The 14461-nt window shown below is 45.1% G+C and overlaps 1 protein-coding gene across 4 annotated transcripts in view; it reads left to right on the plus strand.

Moving 5' to 3' along the window:
* Window positions 1-584: 584 nt before the first annotated feature.
* The window catches only part of LOC148025737 (uncharacterized), a 35251-nt gene continuing 21374 nt past the window's right edge, over window positions 585-14461 (plus strand). For 2 of the 4 annotated variants that reach the window (XM_087692961.1, XM_087692960.1), the window contains exon 1: window positions 587-807. The gene's annotated coding sequence lies outside the window, so the exon portion shown is untranslated. Of the gene's footprint in view, window positions 808-14461 lie in introns of all 4 variants that reach the window. The other 2 variants (XM_087692963.1, XM_087692962.1) reach the window with 2 other exon arrangements.

Consider the following 14461-nt stretch of genomic DNA (forward strand, 5'->3'; position numbering starts at 1 on the left):
TCTACAACACAAAACTTTGTTAGAGATCCAAATGGAAGCAAGGGCAAACATGTGAAGCCAATAGGAGATAGGAAAGCAATAGCCTGAGACCTATCAAGGTAGTAATGGACAAAGAATGAGAGGAAGCACAATTGCAACACATGCAGATATGGATGTCCACCCGCAGCAACCTCCCCATATTCAAGGTGGCACATCGAATCTCGAAATTACCTTGCCAAGGAGATGATGTGTGAACTTTTGCCACACGTGCTTGCTCTCTATTGAAACCACAGCTTCGTTGGAGTAATTGGGGAGAGTGTTGTTTAATGAGAGTAAGAAAAAGTAGGCTGCCACATAAAAGAGGTGTGACCATGGTACAATGTGCACATACAAGGGTTACTCACGTGCACATCATATAAATGCTTGTAAAAAACCGAAGTTTAACTTCCCAAGTTCTAGGAAAGCTTGCAAAATGTGAAGAAGAAGATTTAAAACCTTAAAATTCACAGAGATTTCAGTTAAAATAAGTTGGCAAATACATGCACTTTGATTCAAAGGGGTCCCTCCAAAAACGTTAAAGCCTTTGCGATGTGCTTTTAAGAAAAGGGGAAAAATTTTACTGTGAAGCACTGGAGACGTCAACCTCTCTCTCTCTCTCTCTCTCCGTCTGTGTCTGCTGCAGGCGAGCACACACCTCAAAGGCACCTTTTCCAGACACATTATTGCGAGCTTCACCAGGGTTCACTAGCGGGAGCTGCACATTGTATCATCCTATCTAGCCGGATGCTTTGCCGCTGCTCAGGATCGCGCCACACCCGTCAGAGATTGGTAGGCCTGCTTACCTTCCTTCGTAGTTTGAAGTAACGTGCATTGTCTCGTTCTTGAAGCCGAAACATCAAATTGTATATAGTGTATAATCAACTTCACAAGATCTGCCGGAACATAACTGTTCATATTGCACCAGATATTTCGTAATCCGACTGCCAGTTTACTTCCTTTCTGAGAGAGAGAGAGAGAGAGTGTGTGTGTGTGTGTGTGTGTGTGTGTGTGTGTGTGTGTACGTACACATTCATGAAAATATAACTTGATCAAGTGATTCTTTATGGAAAATGGAAATGGAAATGAAAGCATTGCCTGTGACTATCCAGCAGTACAACAAAAAGGCGCCTCAAGGGTGGGTGGGCGGGATGCTGCTCTGTTATCAAATGGATGTAGACCAATAATGTCTATTATGCGCATTTTATCACAAAGAGTAGAGTATTTGAAAAACTAGTGTAGTGGATGTCTTCTATGGTGGGTAATGGTGGCCTCAATTGTGCTATGGTGTGTAAAAATTTGAGATCTGAAACCATACATGAGAACACTAGTGCTAAAAAGTGCATAGAGTCTATGAAAAACGCAGGGGACAAATGGATGCCCAAATGGAATGAAACGAAAGATTATGAATATGCAAGATACAATATATATTGGATGCTCAAGCAGCAAAAAAGCTAAGTACAATGTGGACAGAGGGGAAGCAAATGCTCAAAGCAGACGTGACAAAGGAGGTCCACTTAGGCCTCTGTCACTTGGACTGCCGTGTGTTGATGTTGACAGTCAGTGTCCAGCTCCATATCTGAGCACCCCGTGTGTTGGGCGGTGCCCAATCAAGCACACATTTTTACCACAGCTCATCATGAACATTTTAGGTTGGACCATTTATCATGCATTGTCAGATTGACCATATTTTAGGCCTCCTAGATCAAGTCAGCTTATTATTTATAGGCAGCACATGTACATACTTTGTTCTCTTCCATGCTTTTTGTCCTTCATCACGGTATCACATAATAGAGTCCATCTCACCATTGAAGTTTCCATGGAAGGTCTTTGAAAGCTGTTTGTTGGAGTGTTGTGGTGGTCCAGACCTGCACTTCTTGCAATAGAAGGCTTTGCAACTAATTATGTCTGCTGTTGCATCAGTGTTTAGCGCTTCCTTATTCTTGGTGATCATCCATGGCAGTAGGAGGTTGCATTGGCAGCTGATATTGAACCTGCTCTCTGTGTGGCAGCTTCTGTAATGTGACTACAGACCAATCCAGTGCAATTGAAGTGATTTATGTGCAGTTCAAGGCAGCAGACTGTTAGTTTAGTACATGGCATGGGTTTAGGCTCTGTATTTACCCTTCAGTTGGGCACTGGATAGAGGCAGCTGGGTGGCCCATTTTAGGGTTTCTTCTTTTGTATTGTGTCTCACCATGAGGCTTTTAGGGTTTCCTCACTTGTCTCGTTTATCACCGTGAGGCTTCTATATATGCTTCACTACACTCTTAGTTGTATCACCGTGAGGCTTCTATATATGCTTCACTACACTCTTAGTTGTATCAAATCATCTTGCATCTATCAGTAGTCCTGTGTCATGCATAGTCATCTCTTGCCTGTAAAACTTAGTCTAAGTCAAATGAGGACATTAAGAGCCCTGACACTCAGTCTCTCGAGTGTTTTAATGGAGGAGGCAGCTCTATTTAGAGCATGCATAGTGGCCTGACAGACACCTGGGGCTATGTGTAGGAACTAATTGCTTCAGGGTTGTATTCAACTTTCATTCAGTTTAGTGTACATTTCTCTTTTTCCATTCTCTTTTTTCATTGCAGTCTTTCTCTTCCCCCCTTCCTCTGTATTTGTGTTCCTCTTCCGTTGCGGACTTTCACATGGTATCATTGTCAAAGTGGGGACTTGGAGGTTCTTTAAAGAGAATACCTCACTTAGCTTGCTGTTTGGAGCAAATATGTTGTGAAGAGTGCAAATTTTCTGCCTTGTTTGGACCTTCTATCAAGTATGTGGAGTATCTACAACTTCGTTGTGTAGGGTGTAGCTGATTTTCCCTCCATTCAGGCAGCCCACCAACATCAAAACACAACAAACTTTTGTGTGTTTGTAGGTTTATAAGAGTTATGAAGTACCATCATTTTGGTGCTTTTGATGACATAGATGAGGAGACCATTCAGTCTTCCTTTGATAGGTGGCCTATTAGTTAGTTTGTTGCAAAGAGCAACGTGAAGATTAACGTTTAGAGCCATGTTCTTACTCTGATAGAGATTGAGAATATTAGAGCACCCTTCTTCGCCCCCTGGATCTCTACACGTTTCTCACAAGGCTCATACTACAAGTCCTTGCATAGTTGTGATGGTACCTTTTATATAGGTGTTTGCTCTTCCTTCTCTCCCCAAAGAAGATCGACTGTATGGTGCGACTTATTCCCTTTGGCCATGCAAAGTAGAGCGTATCCTTGATACCTTTGACTTGTGGGAGTTAGTTACTACCTCAATTCCCCATCTAGTGGAGGATCCACATTGGCTCTATAATGAACCAAGCAATCCTTTGGGATCGGCTCAATTCTAGAGCGCGAACTTTTCTCTTCATGAGTCCATAGGATTCTGTCCTTATGCATGTGTGCAGACTTTGGACAGTAGCGAAGGTGTGATCGAAGCTCTATTTTCTCTATCATAACAAGACCTTTGCTCAATGTATTATCTTAGAGAAGAAACTCTGGATGCTTTCTATTGATGTTCCCCTTCTATGCGGAAATACCCACCATCACTAGGGGAATGGAGGTGTAACCTCCCTCTTGAGCATTAGGCAGTACTTTGGACTCTCTATGCTCAGCTGAACTTGAATGAACTCAATCCAAAGTTGGTTCTAACTGAAGTAAATTAAGGTCAAGTGCAACGTTGAGAATGATTTACCAAGTCATCCTCGTGCATCTTTTTGCATTGTTCCATAGGTGAAACAATCTTCACTAAGTAGCACTTGGAAACTTTGCCTCAAATGTCACTTGCTGTGAAACCTTCACTAGGTTGTATGCTTTGTCCCTTTGGACCACAGAGATCCTTGAAACTTTCACATTGCTGCAAAAAATGGTACATTGGCTACATTTTCCTCATGATCAACACTATATCGAGCATTTGCATGTCAAGAAAAGTGACGTGATAGTATGTACTCATACCATATTTGAGAGACAACAGGGTTTGCAAAGAGAAACACAAAAGTGCAGGGCAAACACTAAGAGAAGAAAAATTTAGAAATGTAGAAGAACGATGAACACTTAATCATGTTGATACTATGAGAGTGCGCAACGGAAGAAGAAATACAAACACAGAAAAAAGGAATAGAGAGAGACTGCAAGAAATGAAGAAAGAAATTTGCATTGAACAAGGAAAGAATGCTGAACACAGGAGGACTAATTAGTCCATGCAGGTAGTCGATAGTGTCAGTGAGGGCACGAGATTAGGCTGATGATGACGGTAGCACTAGATACAGAGGAAGATGACGGATTTTGAGTGTGCACCTACCAAGGAAGGAGGAAGAATGAATAAATGATCTGCCAACTGAGTGGGGGAGGCTATAAATAGCCAAATATTCCCAAATTTGGGGCCAAAATATGGCTGTCCACCATTTAATCCTACTAAAATGCTAGAAAATCTCAGAAAAAATCCCAGAAAGGGTGGACATGGGTAACCGCGGGAGTAGAGGTAGAAGGCTGGGATGTTTGAGGGTACTTCTTCCAACATTTCTTCTTTGGATGTGTCCCCTCCCCACAGTATGTGATTTTAGGCTTCTCCGAGTCGGAGTCAGTACTTCAAGAACTCTCTTGTCATTTAGCCTTGGACATTGCTTTCTTCTTACCAGAAACTGGGCTGCAAACCTGTGCAAACCTGGGTTTACTGTGCTGCAGAGCATGGCAGCCTGTTTTCTTCACTTTCCTTACTGCGTTTGGAGCTGCACCCACTTTTGTACCGTGCATTTCAGGCTGAGCACACTTCTTCTCTGCTGGATGGTGTCTCTCTCCCTAGCGTCTTATTCTTTGCAGGGACAGGTACTCTTTCTACCTGCATTTCAGTCCGGGCAGCTAATTGGTGTGCTGTGGCAGCTTGCTACTGATTAGGTGGCTGTTCTTCCATGTAGATGGCACCATATTATAGTTGGACAAACATATATTTGGTTGCATTTCTATTGATCAGTCATCCTCTTTGCTGGGCAAGCACCATTCTAGGCTGGACATGTGGACAGCAGACCTGTATTTTTGCTGTGTTTGTAACTGGGCAGCTTCCTCTTCAGCTGGGTGGCTCCTTTTCCAGGCAGGCAGGACATCTATTGTGCTTGGTTTGTAGGCAGCCCATCAGTTTGCTGGGTGACAGGTTTTTGGTCGTGGCATCTGCGTTTTTTCAGACCTGCCCCTCCTTCCCAGCATCAAGTTGCCTCTCTTGCCTTAGATACTCCCCCTCTCCATTGTTGTACATCAGTCCTTTCCGATCAGCAGACCGATGGACCCCGAACAGTGGGGAACACCCATTGTAGCACCTATTTTCTTGTCTTTTCTTGCAATAATTTTTTGAAGGACATATATGGCCGATGCATATGCTTGGGAAGATCATGTGGATCAGCATTGCTTAGACCAACCACTATCCTGTCATTCTCCCCCTCCACATTCTTTCGGGGCTAGAAGTCCTCGATTGGCAAGTTTGGCACCCCATAGTGTAGGTGTCTATTCTACCTTTTTTTATCCACATCCAAGAAGCTAGATGGGACGAACTACACTTTGTGGTCATGCAAAGTTGAGTGCATCCTTGACACTTACAACCTTTGGGATCTTGTTGCAGTCACTATACCTTGACCTACTATGGATCTCCATGTTGGTGCAACCTTGGACTTGGTAGCTTTATGGGATGGATGATGAATGCGAAAGCCCATTCTTGTGCACTGCGGCAGATGTTTGGAAGAGGTAGGTGACTCTCCACCAAATCCAGACATTTGGATATTGTCTAATCTCTCGAGTTGAACCTATGAGAGCTCTCTATTGAAAATTCCCTTAGGATGAGGGATCACATCACTAAGATGGAGATTTGGGATGAGCTTATAGTCCTTGGTAAGGACATTCCTTTGAAGGACCTAGTTGTGACACTTCTCTCACATCTTTCATCAATGACCTATGATATGCTATACATGAGTAATCTCACCTCTCGTACTTGGGAGACTATCACTCGGGAGGAGCTAGTCCCATTGGTTCTTGAGTAGGATGTTGTTAGAAGTGGGTGCAACGATGGAAGCGTAGAAGATTGGTGTAATAAATTGCACAACACGAGAGAAAAGAGACAACACAAGAATAGAGAAACACTGCAAAAAAAAACTTATAGATATGCGTAGAAAATGGAATCCATACACCAAACATAAAATAGTCGTATAAACAATGAGTCACTAGCTGTATAGGCATTGTCACTAGGTCCCTCTCTTCTACATGTCCTGTTATGAAAGACTACAAGTGAATGAATCACCAAGGAGGAGAGAGCTCAAATAAATAGGTATAAAATAATACCCAAAATGCATGAGGTAGGCTGTCAATAACACAATCATAAAATGCTAGAAGCCACAAAAATAAGCATTAGAAAAATGCCTAAAATAATCCCTTGTGCTCAACCCACAAATACACATGTACAAACTTACTCATGATTTGACTAATCTGCAAATACTCTCTTAGATCATGGGTGATTTGATTCAATATAATGATACAATGATAATGACTTATCATACTCCATATAACAAAGACTATCAAAATAGGACCATGGATATCTAAGTAGTGGGTGATGAAGCCACCACAAGGTGCCTCCGAAAGAACTTGATGTCGATGTTGATCGTACTATCTCCAAAATAGAGAAGAATCATAGCAGCTCTTCATTTGTCAACAATGCCTTGTAGTAGGATACATGACCATCTTGCCAACAATGTCTTTGGGCATATGTGACCATGGATTCCCTACCTTCAACTAGATTGTCAAAGTGTTTTCCTTACGTGAGTTTGAATCAGGAGCCAATTTGGCTTTGTGTCAAGAACCGGCACATCATAAACTTGGATGTCAATCCTAGTCGAAGATTTCAAACTGTAAAGAAAAATACCCTAATACAGAAACATAAACAGAAACCGTACGACAAAGCACAGACTGATAAAAAGAACACAATTAGGGTTAGGGTTAGAGTAACTCAGAGACAATGAACATAGTGAATAAATGAAATGATATGACTACTAATAATACGAAGCTCATGCAGCAAACACACTATGTAGTGAATGAATACTGAATCTCAAACTCCTGTATCTCTAGGATCAGGGCAGGGATAATGAGCTGGAGAGTGTGTTGTACTCCGAACGGATCCCGAATCGCAGCAAGGGAGCCTCCGGATGTCGTAGACTAGCAAACGCAGTAGTGAGAAGCTGGATTTGATGCAGACAGTAGTGAGGAGAGAGAAATACTAAAAACGAAGCTTGCAGGAGAGAGAAAGACTGAAAACACAAGCAGGACAGCTTGCAGGAGAGAGAAAGACTAAAAAGGGAGCCCGCAGGAGAGAGAAAGATTGAAAACGCAGGCAAGACAGCCTGCAGGAGAGAGAAACACTGCAATGACTGTAGACAGGAGAGAGAAAATTGTCAGGGCGACAGTTGGAGCCTGCAAACGCAGCAGTTTGCTGGCGTGGCAGGCTGTACGACAACAGTGCAGATGAACAACAGTCAGTCGCCAGGCAGAAATAACAGCAATCAGCGTGTGGAGGGCTAGAAACAGGCGCCAGACTGTAGGGAACAGTGATGGACAGCAAGGGTTGAGATGTTCTCCGTGACCGGGGTGTGGGCAACAAGCTGGTAACACCTGAAACCTGCAAAAACGAGATTGTAAAAGACTGGAGGGTTGGCTGCCAATTTATAGAAAATTAGGGTTCTAGATCCTCTCCCACTTAACTTTTTGGATTTGCTCCCCGTTTTAGGGTTTTGGCTAAAATAAGCCTAAAATAAGCATGTTTTGGGGCTGTTTAAGTGGCTAAGTGCATTTCTTAGCACAACACAGACCTACCATGACTTTAGTTGATGCGGAAGGAAAGTCCCTCTTTGGATCCTTTGCACCTATATATCTATAGAGATGAGGCTCAATTGCCTCACCTCACCACCCTCTCACACTCCCTTTGGCATTGGAGAGTCAGGAAGGATGACCGCATCACTTGCATTAGAAAGCAATAGAGGTAGTGGTAGTTAGTCCCTTCCCTTTCTTTGAAGGAGATGCACCGTAGCCTTTGTTGTGGCTGAAGGATCTGAGTTGGAGTTGGAGGATAAGGATGAATCATTGGAAGAGTTTATATCTTGCTCCGTCTCTTCTTCTTCTACGAAGGTGCCAACTCCTTACAGTCCTCATGCAAAATGTCTATTTTTATTTTAGTGATTGCAATGGGCTTTCGACATTTTCTTCCTGTTACCTCTCTCTTAAGCTGAAAATGCCTCATCATGGCCACCATACCAAGATAGAAGTCTCCCCTGTAATCTCAATGATGTGTCATGCTCTAACAACATTGAGGACATATGTGTGAAATTGATTGGCATTGATGATGTATGGGCCCATAAGCCCCTCTACTCCATCAAACCTTGGAGGGATCTTATAGAGCACAGCCTCCACAAGATTAGCCTCTGGAAGCTCGAATTGCATGTGTCGAAGTTGATCTTGTACCTATGTAGCATGAAGTAAGAAAGATTGAATAGTATCTTTAGGCTTGAACTTCATCTATTGGAGCTGTCCATAGAGTGTCAATGCATGCATAGTTGATGGAGCCTTGCACAACATTTGAAGCTTCTCCCATATCGTTGAAGTTGTCCTGTACGAGGTGACCACTGGTAGAACCTCTTTAGAAATGTAGCGAAGAAGAGCAACTCAAATACCGAAGAATCCTCAAGGCAGCCTGCCAATGCACTTGTTGGGGTTGCGTCATGAACCTTGCCAAAAGACCCACAACAAAACAAAGATCAACACAAGTGTTGAGAAGCCAAATCAAGGATCCAATCAACTGACGGTAGCGTGAAGCATCCATCATGGGAGAATCTGAGTTTGAAATGGCCTTCCAATTCGGATCCATAGGAGTAGTAATGGGCTGACAAGTCTCTATCTCAAAAGCCACCAAGAGCTCTTGAATGTACCTCTGCTGAGAGATGAAAATCCCCCTCTGAGATTGATAAATCTCGTGACCCAAGAAGAAATGAAGAAGCCCCAAATCCGTCATCTCGAATGCCTGATGTAAAGCTATCTTGGTCTCTCGGACCTTCTGTGCATGATCCCCTGTCAAAATCAAATCATCAACATACGACACAAACAACACACGACCAACCGTGGAAGTGTGCACATAAAGCTGCGGATCGGCCTTGGAGCGCCGATATCCCGACTTCGACTGAAGAAACGAGTCAATCTTCTCGTTCCATGCACGCGGAGATTGCTTGAGGCCATACAAGGCCTTCTTCAACCTGTAAACTTTCCCATCCGAGGATCCAAAGCCGGGAGGTTGCTCAACATAGATCTCCTCCTGCAAGTCACCATTTAGAAAGGCCGACTTCACATCCAACTGATAAAAATGCCATCTCCTATGGCCAGCCAAGGCAAGAACAGCTCGAATAGTCGCCATACGAGTAGTGGGGGCAAAAGTATCATGGAAATCAATGCCTGGGCAGTGAGCAAAACCTTTAGCAACAAGGCGAGCCTTGTGCTTGTCCAAAGAACCATCACTAAGGTACTTGGTCTTGAAGACCCACTTGACACCAATCACCTTCTTGTGAGAGGGACGAGGCACAAGAGACCAAGTGCCATTCCTCTCAATAGCCTCCAACTCAGCTTCCATGGCCTTCCACCAATGATCAGACTGCAAAGCCTCCTTCATTTAAGTCGATCTCTCGATCCTACATAACACGGGTCAGTAAACAATAGTTGGAGCAGACAAGCTCCGAAGAATGTGCCTGGTTTCTCCGTGACCGCCGCGGCCATCCTGCGGTTCCCACTCCTCAGGGACCCCCTCGATCCCTAAATCTCGGAGGGTGTCACAGGTCCAACGAGGAGGACGAACCTCTCCTCGTCGCTCTCCATCTGCTAAAGACTCAGGAACATCCACCGGCGGAAGCTCCTCGGGGGTGGCCGGTGGAAGAGAAGACTCTGAATCCGAAGAAGAATCTCCATCAAGAGGCTCTGGCTCCAAAGAAACGGTCTCGGGAGCCCAACTCTCCCCTGGATCTCCAAGGACGGGGTGCTCCTTCCCCCCCCCCCCCCGTGGCTGGTACTTCCACGAACCGCACATCTCGGCTCTTGTAGACATCCTGCTTAACGGGGTCAAACAAATGATAACCTTGGGATTGGGAGCTATAGCCAACAAAACGCCTGTCGTTGGGAAGCTGCCTCGAACTTATCACGCTGCATCTTCGGAATGTGCACATAAGCATCACACCCAAAGATCCTGAAATAAGAGACATTAGGCTTAGTCCCGAAGTAAGCCTCAAAAGGTGTCATCCTGTCAACGACTGAAGTGGGAGATCGATTAAGGATGTGAACTGGGGTAGCCACTACCTCGGCCCACAGAAACTGAGGTGTCTTGCGGTGCTCCATCATATAAGGAGTGCTTGGTGGAAAACACATATACTTCGGTTGGGTAGGAAGCAAAGGTCGATGTCGACAATCTTAGAGGGTGTGACCATTCTTGTCGCAATAGAAGCATCGAGTAGATAGACTGTTTGTCAGTGAGATGCCATTGTGAAGAAGACTGTGGAGCCACTACTAGGGTTTGCATTAAGGAAACACAGAGTGTACGACCACGATAGAAGCATAAGGAGACAAACACAAACACAGAAAGCAAAACTCAAACCTAAACGCAAAACTCAAAACTCAAACACAAACAGAAGAAGGGAGAGAAAGAACACAACTTTGAAGTGAATGAATGTTGTAAATGAATGTAAGGAGTATACAGTGTACCCAAGGGTAGAGCAATGTGTTAGAGAGTGATGTTCACTAGAGCTGGATTCCAAGTCTGTGACCACTAGTCGGAGTGTAGAAAGAAGAGGATGTTGCAAAACGATGATGCTAGAAGGGCTTGTGCTCCCAAACGCAAGCAAAAGTATGGAAGATGGAAGGTGGCCCCCAGGTGAGTTGTGGATGCCGCCTAGATGAGAAGCACTAGCACTTGTTGCTTGGAGGAAGAGACACCAAATGCAAGCAGCTGGAGTGTGTAGGAATTGTTGCTTGGTTGTTTTGGAACAAACGCAAGCTGTAGAAGGTGATGAAGATGTTGATGAGGGTTGGCGGATACCAAACGCAGTCTCGAAGGGTGTCTCACAGTGGGTAGCAGTTGTAGAAGCATACGCCAGGCACTGGAGCGGCAGCTGATGGAGTGGCAATAGTCGATGGGGCTGAACAGCCATGTGTGTGTGGGCTGATGGCTGAAATTTGCACTTAAGGGTGAGAAACCTGCACAAAAAGGGATTAGATTGAATGGGGACAGCTTGTTTATTTATAGATGAGGACAGACCTTCCCAAATTAGGGTTTCATTGAACTCTCTCGAATCGTGCCCCATTTTAGGGTTTTCATTCAATTAAGCTTGTTTTGGAGCTATTTAAGAGGCTAATCAGCATGGAATGCATTTCTTAGCTCAGCACCTCCTCTCAAGCCCAAAATAGGGTGAGAAAGGAAGGCTAACCCATTTTGCCCAAGGCATCCCATCCCAAAGCAACCAAGGCATTAGACAAAGGGTGCATAGTGGTTGCCTAGTGGCCTACCAAGACTACAAAGGCGATGGTTATCTTACCAAGGGAGTAAAAGTAGTTACCCCAGAGAGGACAGGGCATCGGACAAAGGGTGCTCATTGGTTGCCTAGTGGTCTACCAAGTCCTACAAAGGTGGATGGAACTACAATGAACTTTGATTTTGTTTTGTTTTTAAAAAAAGTGAGAGATGGTTTGCAGTCGATTGAGTGACAAGAGAAAACAAGAGAATGAGAAGGGATGGGTAGGTCCTGTTAGCAGTCATGTTTGTCATGCCTTGTCATCTCCTGCCTGTGAGCCTCAGTCTAAGTTAGATGAGGACTTTAGGAGCTCTAACTTGTCTATCACTTGTTTTGACGGAGGAGGTAGCTCATTTTAGAGCACTCAGTTTATTGCATTTCAGTGCATTTTCTCCTCCAGTCGGGATTTTATGTGCATTTCCTGGGGTAGTTTCTGCATTCTTCAGCCTGCCTCACCTGTCGGACATTGTCCACCCTTTCCGGGATTTTTCTGAGCATTCCTGGCACTTTTACTAGCATTAAATGCTGGTCGGATCAGGCATTAAATGCTGGTCGGACATATTTATGGCCTCAAATTTTAGGTCGGCCAGTTTTTGGGTTTTTTGGCTATTTATAGCCATTTCCCACTTGGTAGTCAGTTGTATTATCATCTTCCCTCCTTTGATAGGTGCACACTCCGACTCCGTCATCTTCCTCCGTCTTCGGTGCTGCCGTCATCATCAGCCTGATCTGGTGCCCTTACTGACGCTTCAGGCTGCGTGCAGGGACTGATCAGTCCATTTCAGTGTATTCAGCATTCATTTCAGTCAGTGCAGATTTTCTTTCTTCATTTTCTGCTTTCTCTCTCTCTCTCTCTCTCTGTGTTCGTGTTTCTTCTTCCGTTGCGCTCTCACATGGTATCATCGCCTAACTGAGAGCACAGAGGAGAGCTTCCATTGCAAAGGAGGATACCATCAAGTGCAGCCTTTCTTCCCTCCTTTCCAGCCCTTGGCGGTGCTGTTCAGGCTGAAACGCAGCCTTCCATACCTGTGTTTTGTTGTTTTGCAGCATCAGGAGGAGTAGGCGACAGATTTCTAGGTGTTTGCAGCCTGTGTTTGCATCAAACGCAGCCAACAAGAGGTGGTCAACATCAGCAGAGGAGAAGGCGTCATCATTTGGAGGATAGGCGATAGTTTTTTTCTCCAGGCGGCAGCATTTTCTCTCTCCTCTTGTAGGCGACAGCATCTTCTGGGTCTTTTCTAACATAGGCGGTTCCATCTTGACTGTCTGTTGGTTGCAGATTGTTTGATGATTGCAGATATATACGAAGATGTCTTATCACCAGTTCTTTGCTGATTCAGAGGATGAGGTCTCTATTCCTTCCTCTGAGAGACGGAGAGACTTTCGTGCTAGTTCACGCGACGACTGTAGGTCACCTAGCCCATTTGACCGAGATCCCTCTATTCCCCGTTCTCTCCATGTTTCACAGAAGGCTCGTTCTGCTGGCCTTCATATGCCTTCCATGGCACCCTCTATATAGGTGCCCGTACTTCCTTCTTTGCCCAAAGAAGACCGGCTTGAAGGTTCCAACTACTCGCTTTGGTCGTGTAAGGTGGAGTGTATCCTTGATACCTTTGATCTTTGGGAGTTTGTTACCCACCCTATTTCTCGTCCAATGGAGGATCCCATCGTTGGATCATTGATGGATCGTGCGGCCTTATGGGATTGGCTCAACTCACGAGCTCGATATTTCCTCTTTATGAGCTTACAGGATTCTGTTCTAGTGCATGTGTGCAGGTTGCGGAAAGCAGCAGAAGTGTGGACAAAGCTTGCTTCTTTGTACCATCAGAAGACTTTTGCCCATCGGATTACTCTCGAGAAGAAATTACGGATGCTCGTTGTTGATGATCCTTCTTCCATGAAGGATCATATCAGCCTTCTTACATCGAGGACCCATGAGAAGCTTCTATGGGAGGAGCTTGCCCCGCTTGTTTTGGAGCATGACGAGCGCGCCAAAGAGGTAGCTAGTGGATCCACCTCCATCAAAGCTTTTGTTGCAGGTTCGAGAGGGGGGCCGCAAAAGAAAGGGAAGTCACAGGCTAAAAGACAAGAGAGTTCTTCAGGTTCTGACTCCGACTCGGAGAGGCCTAAATGCCCATACTGTGGGAAGGGGACACATCCATAGGAGAAATGTTGGAAGAAGTACCCTCACCTTCGTCCAGGAGCGAAGGATAGAGCTAACACATCCGAGCCTTCTACCTCTACTCCGGCGGTTATCCATGAGTCAGTGTTCCTTCATATTGTTGACTTGGAGGAGCCTTCTTCAGTGGTTGCCTCATCTTTTGAGAGGCCTTGGCTGGTTGATAGTGGAGCTTCTAGTCATATGACTCCCCGAGGTGATTTGTTGCAGGATCTATGCCCTTCTGAGGGTTCAGTCACTGTTGGTGACATTGTTTCGGTGCCTATTTGTGGTGTTGGCACTTTGCCTTTATTTCCCGACCGTGCGTCGAGCTCCTTTTCCCAGGCTCTTTATGTTCCTGACTTGGGCTTTCCACTCCTCTCAGTCTATGGCCTTACTAGGCTTGGTACCCGGGTTGTCTTCATCGAGCAGGCCGTTTGTATTGAGGATTCTCTACAGGGGCTGTTATTGCGACAGGTTGGCAGGAGAGCGGGCTTTATAGGCTCCATTCCCCTTCTCTTATGCAGGGACCTCCGAGGCAGTTATCTATTGCTACACCCATTTCCACTAGTGCACCCTCTTTTCCACAGGTTCCTTCCCATCCCCCACCCTCTCCTCTGGTGGTTCTCTCGTACCCCCCATCCCTTTCAGAGGGGGACTATCTTGGTGATGCTGCTGTGGATTTCCTGGCCCCTTACTGTTTTAGAGGGGGCTTCCCAGGATCGCGAG

The sequence above is a fragment of the Lygodium microphyllum genome, chromosome 14, assembly GCF_053477565.2.
Source record: "Lygodium microphyllum isolate KBCC chromosome 14, Lygodium_microphyllum_v1.1.10, whole genome shotgun sequence".
In the NCBI taxonomy this organism is placed as follows: domain Eukaryota; kingdom Viridiplantae; phylum Streptophyta; class Polypodiopsida; order Schizaeales; family Lygodiaceae; genus Lygodium; species Lygodium microphyllum.